Here is a 10397-nt window from a genome sequence, read left to right on the forward strand (position 1 = left end):
AGTCGTCGGCTTCAACCCCCACGCATATAATGCGGAGGTGTTCGCAGAAACACGCGTTCACACTTAACCCAACGTCTTGGCCCTATTAAGGAGGTGATAGCGGAGCGAGCGAGGCAACCGGACTATAATGCTTTAACACTTTCACTTAGCCATAGGAGTTTGATAGTGGGGCTACTAGGCCCCTGGTGGCTCCGCACTCTCCCGATCCCAGGGTGCGTATATGCCTGGCCGGAAAGCGGCCCTTCGTTAAGGCGGAGGAATTCTAACATTCCCATGAGTCATCGAGTGGTTGACCAGTCTCACGCTAGATCATGACAGTCAGTTTTCGGCTTTCTCTACTGAGGCGCTCGTCCGGATGAACCAGGGCACAATCGCAGTAGTTCTCCTAGTGCTACCTCAGCCGGTAAAGCGGAACGTAAGGCACCAAAACACAGGAGCCGGGCAAACCCAACATTTGACCAAAGACAATGATTCGGAGCTGATGCATATAGGGCCAAACTCGCGACGCCGAATACTCCCTAAGGTATTCGGTCTTTGTGGTATAACCCGGGCCTGAAGAATGGCCTTTGTAAGAAGCCCCTTGTGTCTAGGTACGTGCATTGTTCTAGCGTGGCCACATGCCAAGACGTCAGCATCCTTCTCAACGGTGGATATGTATCAACAAGAGACAGTAAAAAAGGTTTACGCAGGGTCTTAATCTAAAAGAATCCTTGGGTCGGATCCCTGCTGCACGTCTGCGCCTGTGTCTCCGTTGTGCCGTATCCTGGACGGGTGTAGCATGATGATTATCTGTAAAAGAGAGGAATTTAGGTAAAAAGGTTGTCGTGCAAAAGGATAGTTTTCTAAAGAAACCATGTATAATTCAAGAGAAGAAGAAATCGCCACTCGTGTGCGTGCGTTGAGCCCCTTGTACTTTTGAAAGATAGGGGTGTGACCGTTTATTTGATATGAGCAACGGCGCCGGATTTGGTTAGTTGTGTATGAGGTCTTGACGACCTATTGGATGCTTTTGCTGGTCCGGGCGCCTTTAGTGTGCGGCTGCCAAGGCAGCCTCACTCTCTTCGGCGCGCAGAGATCGCTTGATACTTTCGTGCACTGAAATGATGCCACGTGGACTGGGCATCTTGAGTGTTAGGGAGGCGTAGTGTGGTATTGCATTAAAGCGAGCGAAAGCTTCGCGTCCGAATAGTTCTTGATAGCCACTTTTAAACGAAGCGATGTGAAAAGTTAAATGCTCACGACAGAAGTTATCGGGGGAGCCGAATATAACTTGTAGTAGGAGGGAGCCCGTACAACGAGCCCCTGGGCCTGGCGTTACTCCTTTAAAGGTAGTATTGCTATGGCGAATTTGTGTTGGGTCTAACCCCATCCCCCGGATTATATCCTGATATATTAGGTTTAGGCTACTGCCGCCATCCATCAGGACTTGTGTGAAGTGGTATCCGCCGATTACTGGGTCTAATACCAGTGCAGCCCATCCTGCGTGCCGGATACTGGATGCGTAATCATGATGGTCGAAGGTGATCGGTTGAGACAACCAGTGGCGGGACTTTGCGGTGATGGGCACTTGGGTATATTTTTCAGGGAGTGCCGCATTGTTTTTTCTCTTGATCACGTGTAACACGTTTACTGTTTTGACGTCGGGTGGAAATTTCTTTTGTTCCCCCTTGTCTTGATTGGGAGGCTCGTCCTCGTCTTCGCTTGGTGTATCTTCCCCTTTGTGTATGGTGTTAAGCTTGCCGGCCTGCTTGAAGACCCAACATTCTCTGTGGGTATGATTAGCAGGTTTGCTAGGGGTGCTATGGATCTGACATACTTGGTCCAGAATTTTGTTGAGGCTGGACAGTTCATCTCTGGTGCCTTTGGAGGGCGGCTTTTGGTTTGGCCAAGGGACTTTGAATCCGACATTTACTGCCGTACCCTTCGTGCTGTCTTCTTTATTCTGGCGTTTGTTATTACTATTGTGCCGTGATTTCCCGTTTCCATCTCTAACTTCAGATGTACTAGGGTCGCTGGTGCTGCATCTGGCTAGCCAGCTATCCTCACCTGCGCAGAAGCGGGTCATGAGGTTTGTTAATGTGGCCATCGTTCTTGGCTTATTTTGGCCGAGGTGTCTGGCGAGCCATTCGTCGCGGACGCTGTGCTTGAAAGCCGCTAAGGCTTCGGAGTCCGGACAATCGACAATCTGGTTCTTTTTAGTAAGAAACCTATTCCAAAGCTTTCGGGCTGACTCTCCTGGCTGTTGAGTTATGTGACTCAAGTCGTCCGCATCCGGAGGTCGGACATAAGTCCCTTGAAAGTTTGCCCGAAAGGCGTCTTTGAGCTCTTCCCAACTTCCAATGGAGCTTTCGGGGAGGCCTTTGAGCCAGTGACGAGCTGGCCCTTTGAGTTTGAGAGGTAAGTACTTGATGGCATGGAGATCATCCCCTCGAGCCATATGTATATGAAGGATATAGTCCTCAATCCAGACCCAGGGTCTGTTGTTCCGTCGTATGCCTCTATGTTTACGGGCTTGAATCCCTCTGGGAATTCGTGGTCCAACACCTCATCGGTGAAACATAGGGGGTGTGCGGCACCCCTGTAGCTGGGTGTGCTGCATTGTTCGGATGCTTGTTGTGTTGCATTGTATGCTGGGGCGCGCTTGCGTGGTCCATAGATGGATCTTGTTGCACCGTCCTTTGGGTGCGAGCCCTCGCATGGGTCGCGTGTTGTATTGTGAGAGGCGTTGAATGCCGTTCTGTGGTGGTAGAGGGGTCGTCTATCCGACCAGGTGGCTGCTTTGATATTTGGTTGTGGGGGGTCTGAGGCCTCCTCATCGAATTCGGGTAGCAGCTTCCGCTTTGGGTAGCTCTTGGAGGGGCGATTGTCGCCGTACCTTGCTGCAGTGCTGAGTATTTTGCTCCATCTGAACTCGAGTGTGTTTTGCGCGGCCTTGAGCCCCCGCTTCTGCTTTTTGAGGCTCCTTGCGGTGGCGATGAGCCTTTTACGGGCATTCTGCTGCTCCGAGTGCCTGTCCAGCATTGTGTCGTCCGGACCATTATCATTGATAGGGTTTGTTTGTTCGGTTTGATTATCCGGATTGCCGTTGTCTGGCAGCAGTTCGCCCTGCTCCAGCGCTAGATCAGTGTGATCGCTATTTCTGTCGAGGCGGGATTTGGGGCGGCGCTTGCGTCGCCGCTTTGACTGCTTTTCGAGGGAACAATCCTTCGGTGCGTCCTTCCGTTCCTCGCCGTCATCTTTGGGTGCGTCCACCATGTATACGTCATATGACGAGGTGGCGTTCCAGGGCTCGATAGGCGCTGATTCTTCATCGTCTCCTTCATCGGCGTCCATACCGTCAATGTCGTCGGAGTTGAAGTCGAGCATGTCGGGTAAATCGTCGACAGAGGCTACCAAGTGGGTGGTGGGTGGGTTTTGAATTTCTTCATCGTCCGTACCCCAACCTTGCTGACCGTAGTCCGGCCAGGGCTCTCCCGACAAAGATAGAGACTTCAGTGATTTCAGGATATCATCAAAAGGCGGGTGCTGAATGACATCCGCGGCCGTGAACTCCATGATCGGCGCCCAATCGGATTCGCTCGGCAGGGGCGCGGAGGGTTCGGAGTCCGGAGAAGAATCCGGCTCCATGGAGTCACGAGTCTTGCAGAGTACGGGGTTGGTGTTCGATTCAACCGCCGTTGGGATCACAGCCCCCGAGGCGGCGTCCAACCGCCCATCCTCGATTGGCACGGTAGGCTCCGAACTAGGGGCCGGAGCCGATGCAGGTGCGGCCTCCAGGGCAATGTTCGGCGGCAGAGCTAGATCATGCTCGCCGTGACAGTGCGGCGCGCTCGGTAGTGGTTCGAATCCGTCGAAGATCAAGTCCCCGCGGATGTTGGCCGTGTAGTTTAAACTTCCGAACCTGACCTGACGGCCAGGGGCGTAGCTTTCGATCTGCTCTAGATGGCCAAGTGAATCGGCCCGCAGTGCGAAGCCGCCAAAGACGAAGATCTGTCCGGGGAGGAAGGTCTCACCCTAGACTGCATCGCCATTGATGATCGTAGGAGCCATCGGGCCTGACGGCGACGACACAAAATAACTCTCAATGAAAGCACCAATGTCGGTGTCAAAACCGGCGGATCTCGGGTAGGGGGTCCCGAACTGTGCGTCTAGGCCGGATGGTAACAGGAGGCAGGGGACATGAAGTTTTACCCAGGTTCGGGCCCTCTCGATGGAGGTAAAACCCTACGTCCTGCTTGATTAATATTGATGGTATGGGTATTACAAGAGTTGATCTACCACGAGATCAGAGAGGCTAAACCCTAGAAGCTAGCCTATGGTATGATTGTTGATGTGTATGTTGTCCTACGGACTAGAACCCTCCGGTTTCTATAGACACCGGATAGCGTTAGGGTTACACAGAGTCGGTTACAATGGTAGGAGATCTGAACATCCGTATCGCCAAGCTTGCCTTCCACGCCAAGGAAAGTCCCTTCCGGACACGAGACGGAGTCTTCAATCTTGTATCTTCATAGTCCAGGAGTCCAGCTGAACGTATAGTTCGGCTACCCGATCACCCCCTAATCCAGGACTCCCTCAGAGGTGGTCTCTTCCTCAACAGCCACATAGTCCTCATCCTCAGAATCTGAGGTTTTCTTCTTTCTGGTCCTGGTGGCTGCCTTAGGCAAGTTGCTGGGTGTACTCCTGCTTCCTTCATCAAAACTGCTAGAGGGACTAGTGCCCTCACTCATGTTCACTTGCTCCTCAGACTTGTTCTGACTGTCACTCTGATCTGACATGATGCAAACACTGACAGCAGACCCTGTGAATAGATTATAGATGAGATAGATTGGACGAGCATCACAAAGTACAGAGGTTTTTGCAAAAGAATGAGTTAAAAAATTTGTTTTAGTTTTTCACAAAAAGCATTTCGGATCTACCGATTTGCAAACTCAATGATACCGAAGCAGCTTTTGAAACCTAAACTAGTGAACTCGGTCAGACCGAGTCACAGTTTGGTGGCACCAAGACTGCTAGGGTTTCACAAAGTATTGAACTCGGTCACACCGATTTGCAATTCTTGGTCAAACCGAGAATCACATTTGCAATGGCCTTAGACAAATCGGTGGAACCGATTTCAACAACTCGGTCGGTCCGCGATGGTTTCAGCGGAAACCTAACCCTAAATTTTCAATCCACAACTAAACTACATAGTGATTTCGCTGGATAGAGTGATCTCAATCGTGGCAAGATACATGGCAAAACAATGTGCTAAGAATCGGAGGGGGGATAGCACAAGGATCAAGTCCATACCCTAGTGCAATGATGAGGAGGACGATCCGGAGACCCAGGGAGGCAGAGCAGGCTGAGCGCAGGCGAAGGGGTTCGGAAAATTTTCCAAATTTTGGGCCGCGGATATAAATAGCCTAACTCTGTCGGTGTGACCGAGTGGAACAACTCGGTGGCACCGAGATTCATAACTGCAAGCAGTTACTGAAACTCGGTGTGACCGAAAAGTTCAAATCGGTTGCACCAAGATTGAAAACCTAGATCGACTTAGTGATCTCGGTATGACCGAAATGGACGAATCGGTCAGACCGAGATGCACAAATAAGTTTTGGATTTTTAAGTCTATGACGAATCGGGGACTCCGAGTGCCCCTCACACAGAGTGGTTCGAATCTGACTTGATCAAACTTTGTGATGTAGCATGAATAGAGTTTGAGACAAGAAAAGCATAGATAGCTAGAGAAGATTCTTAGGCATTCTTGTCCATCCACTTGGCAAAAGAAAAAGAAACCAAACAATCAAAACAACAAGTGGATGTCCTCGAATGAGTAAATTATGCAACCAACTTGCTCATACAATAAAATGGTAAATGAAATATGTGGCAAAGCATGCACAACCAATTCTAGCATCTATCAAGCAATTGGCGATGACTAGGTCATCTTTATATGAGTATATTGACTTAGGAGTCAAATGAGAACATTTGATCATAGGTCATACTCATCGTTTAAGCACAAATGGGGTTACCATTTTTACATAAAGCGTTGTTGTGTTCACGCCATTAGAGTTTCTTTAGCTCAATTTTTAGAGTAAAGCTCCCCTTAGATGTGAGATCCCCCTAAGAGGGATGAAGTAACCTTGGGTTTTGTCGATGATGACTTCATGTAGATGTTGAAGATGTGGATGCTCAATGTTGATGTTGATCATTTGGAGCTATCCTTTGGAGTGAGTTGCACTTTCAATACCTACACGGGTTAGTCCCACAAGGAACAAACAAGGATATCCATAGACATAGAGTGATGCACACACAAGATGATGTCTATGAAAGCATTAGGTTACCTTGTCCCTTGTCTTACCAACAAGAGTGTTTGTGACTCCTTGAACTAGTGCAAGATGTGGAAGTTGATTGCACTTGTTCTTGCCAAAATGATAAGAGTGAAGTATGTTGGCGGAGTCACACTCAAGAACTCTCTAGTTCTCCTTCGGGATCCACATCATCTTGATGGGAATCCTAGGAGTTGTAGTCGTACTTGATGAAGTAGAACTTGATGTAGTCTTGGGAACCCACTTGACCAAGGCCTTGGGTGCTTCTTCAAATGCATCAATTTCCTCTTGAAGCTTATCCCTGCCTTTTTGCTTGTGGTCTTGTGGTGGAAGATCATCTTGAGCTTGTGTCCCTTTGAAGGAAGTACGATCATACTTCTCTTGTTGAGGAACAAACTTTGTCTTGGGTATTGATCTTCTTCCCACTCAACTCCATTGGCATTGAACTTTCGTTGAAAACCAACACCTTGGTTCTTCCGGTGCATTCCTTGCTTGCGTACAATTTCGTCGAATTGCTTACTCCCGGCAAGGCTCTTGTAAACACCTTTCTCTATAATTCCCTTCAATAAGCTATTTTCTTGCTCAAGTGTAACTTGGCTAAGAGAATCATTAGTGGAATCAAGAGAACTACTAGAAGCAACAACATTAGATTTAGCATGATTATTGTTACTACTAGAGGAAGAATCTTTCTTGTTCTTGTTACTAGACTTGACTTGAGGCATGTAAGTGAATAAGAGTAAACGCTTGGAAATGTAAGAAGAACTTTTTTTGCGAAGATCATCAATTATTGCCTTTAAGAACTCATGCTCTTGCTCAAGGTTGAGCTTTTCAAAACTTAATTTCTCATGAGTCCTTAAAAGTTCTCGATGATCTCCTAAGATGGTTTCATGAGCTAACTTAAGAGTGTTTAGTTCTTTAGTTAGAAACTCAATCTTCTCCTTATCATTGTCATTCGTTTTATCTTGATTAGCATGATTAGTTGACGTTTCATCATAGTATTGATCACTAGAGTTGTCAACAAGTAATTCATCATCAACTAACAAGTCATCTTCATCACTATTGAAATCAACATACTATGGGTGTGATACCTTTGGGCCTTTAGCCATGAAGCATCTTCCAAGTCCTTCATTTGGTGAATCAAATATGTCGTAGGAGTTGGTTGACACAAGTGCTAGACCGGCAACACCTTCATCTTGAGTATATTCGGAGTCGGAGTGATAGCTTATCTCAGAGTGATTGTCAGAGTCAGAGTCGGATACCCATTCACCAACATGAGCTTGATGTCTTCGTTTTGTGTAGCTCCTTGATGAACTGTCCTTCCTTTCCGAATCTTTGCTTCTCCGGGATGTTATTCGTTCATAACGATCATCTCTACTCCTTCTCTCTCTTGATGGTGATTCTTCTCTTATACTTCTTCTTTTGGAGAATCTTCTCTTCTTTTGTAGGGTACCGTACACTCATTGGAATAGTGTCCTGGTCTTCCACAACTGTAGCAATTTCGCTCTCGACTAGAAGATCTTTTGTCATTCTAGGACCTTGACTTGGAACTTCTCTCTTTGCTTCTACTCTTGTAGAACTTGTTGAAGTTCTTCACCATTAGGCTCAATTCTTCATTGAAGGTTTGTGTAACGACCAAACCTCGAAGGATTTGAGTCTCTGTGCTTACCGTGCTAGTCCCTGGATCGAACTCGCTAGCACACACAGTATAGATGAATACCAGAATAGCAAGTGCATCATTTATTACAACGTATGATCCAGAATGTATAAAATAAAACAATCTGCATAGCACTTGGCTAGCTTTATTCAATCAAACAATGGAGAGTAGCAGAAAATAACGATGAGTCCCATCATAGCCCACTAGCGATGCTGAGTGCAGACTCGCAACCCTAATGGTACCTTACTCTTCGTCTGAATATCCTGCAACATGAGACGTTGCAGCCATATAGGTCAATACTTTGAATGTATTGGCAAGTTACACAAGAGTAATAATAAAGCAGACCTACATGTATATGCATAGTATAACAAAAGGAAGGCTTGAGGGTTTATTTTTGCAGAAAGCTGATTTTATCCTCATAACTACCTAATAGTCAAATTTTTATTTAGTTCTTTTATTACTACAATTAAATACACAAGGTTGAGTTGGCAAAATCAACTCCAACCTACCCTTTATTAAGTTGCCCACAAATATTATTAAGTGTCACATCTGTCAAGATCATCCAACAACTGTAATGGCATAGTGGCTCAAATTTACCCATAACCGGGGCATGGCTAATCATGATTAGTTTTAACACTCTGCAGAGTTTAGTACGCTTTACCCGCTGGACCCAACCCGAAGATTGAGACGAAGTCTTTCAGAAGCAGTCCCCTAGTCCCAACAGGAGGCCCATCCCAACTATTATATCTACATCTGCTGGCAAATCCGGGTAAGGGTCCCACAACTGATCAGCTAAGCCAGAGCCCATTTAGCCAGTGGTCGCACATGGAAGCTACTAGTCACTAAGTCTGTCTGATCTTTTTGAGCCTGGGCGGCCGTCCACTTACATTCAGAGGGTATAAACCATGATGTTCTTGAAACCACCCTAGCAATACAACTTTGAAAGTGCAACTATCCCTAGGTGGTTTTGGTAATTCATAACAACATATAGCTCATTGAGCTAATGCTATTCCAAGATGATTATTTCAGGAAAGCTCAATGATTGGCATGGCATGGATGGTGAAAGTGGAACCCTCAAAATGCTAAGGACAAAGGATTGGCTCAAGCTCAAAATCTCAAGACTCTTCATTTTATATTTTAGTGATCCAAGATCACATTGAGTCTTTAGGAAAAGCCAATACTATCAAGGAGGGATGAGGTGTTGCTTAATGAGCCTCTTGCTTCATGTGCTTCATGATATGCTCCAAAATCCTCAGCTACTTTCCCATATCCACATATGACCTAAACCCTAAGCCAAACTCGGTCCTACCGATTCTTTCTATCCGGCGCCACCGAGTTTCACTTGTCATAAGCCACTGCCAAACCCTAGCAAATCGGTTCTACCGATAGGGATCTCGGTCTCACCGAGATGGGATTGCAAACTCTCTGTTTCCCTTTCGTAACTTTTCGGTCTCACCGAAAGAGCGAATCAGTCCCACCGAGATTGCAATGTAAATTCAGTGTTTCCTTTTTGTAACTTTTTGGTATCACCGAAAGAGCAAATCAGTCCCACCGAGTTTGCCTGACCAACTCTATGGTTAGCTAATTACCAAAATCGGTCCCACCGAGTTTGTGTAATCGGTCTCACCGAGATTACGTTATGCCCAAACCCTAACCATATCGGTCCTACCGAGTTGCATGTCAGTCCCACCGAAAATCTCTAACGGTCACTAGGTTTACCTTTTCGGTCCGACCGAGTTTGTTGATTCGGTCCCACCGAGATTGGAAAACTGTGTGTAACAGTTGGATCTTGTGCCGAGGCTATATATACCCCTCCACCTCCTCTTCATTCGTGGAGAGAGCCATCAGAACACATACACAATTCCAACTCATATGTTCTGAGAGAGAACCACCTACTCATGTGTTGAGATCAATATATTCCATTCCTACCATATGAATCTTGATCTCTAGCCTTCCCCAAGTTTCTTTCCACTCAAACCTTCTTTCCACCAGATCCAAATCCTATGAGAGAGAGTTGAGTGTTGGGGAGACTATCATTTGAAGCACAAGAGCAAGGAGTTCATTACCTACACACCATTTGTTACTTCTTGGAGAGTGGTGTCTCCTAGATTGGCTAGGTGTTACTTGGGAGCCTCCGACAAGATTGTGGAGTTGAACCAAGGAGTTTGTAAGGGCAAGGAGATCGCCTACTTCGTGAAGATCTACCGCTAGTGAGGCAAGTCCTTCGTGGGCGATGGCCATGGTGGGATAGACAAGGTTGCTTCTTCGTGGACCCTTCGTGGGTGGTTGCTTCTTCGTGGACCCTTCATGGGTGGTTGCTTCTTCGTGGACCCTTCGTGGGTGGAGCCCTCCGTGGACTCGCGCAACCATTGCCCTTTGTGGGTGGAGCCCTCCGTGGACTCGCGCAACTGTTAACCATTATGGGTGGAGCCCTC

Source organism: Triticum aestivum, chromosome 2A (genome assembly GCF_018294505.1).
Source record: "Triticum aestivum cultivar Chinese Spring chromosome 2A, IWGSC CS RefSeq v2.1, whole genome shotgun sequence".
Taxonomy (NCBI): domain Eukaryota; kingdom Viridiplantae; phylum Streptophyta; class Magnoliopsida; order Poales; family Poaceae; genus Triticum; species Triticum aestivum.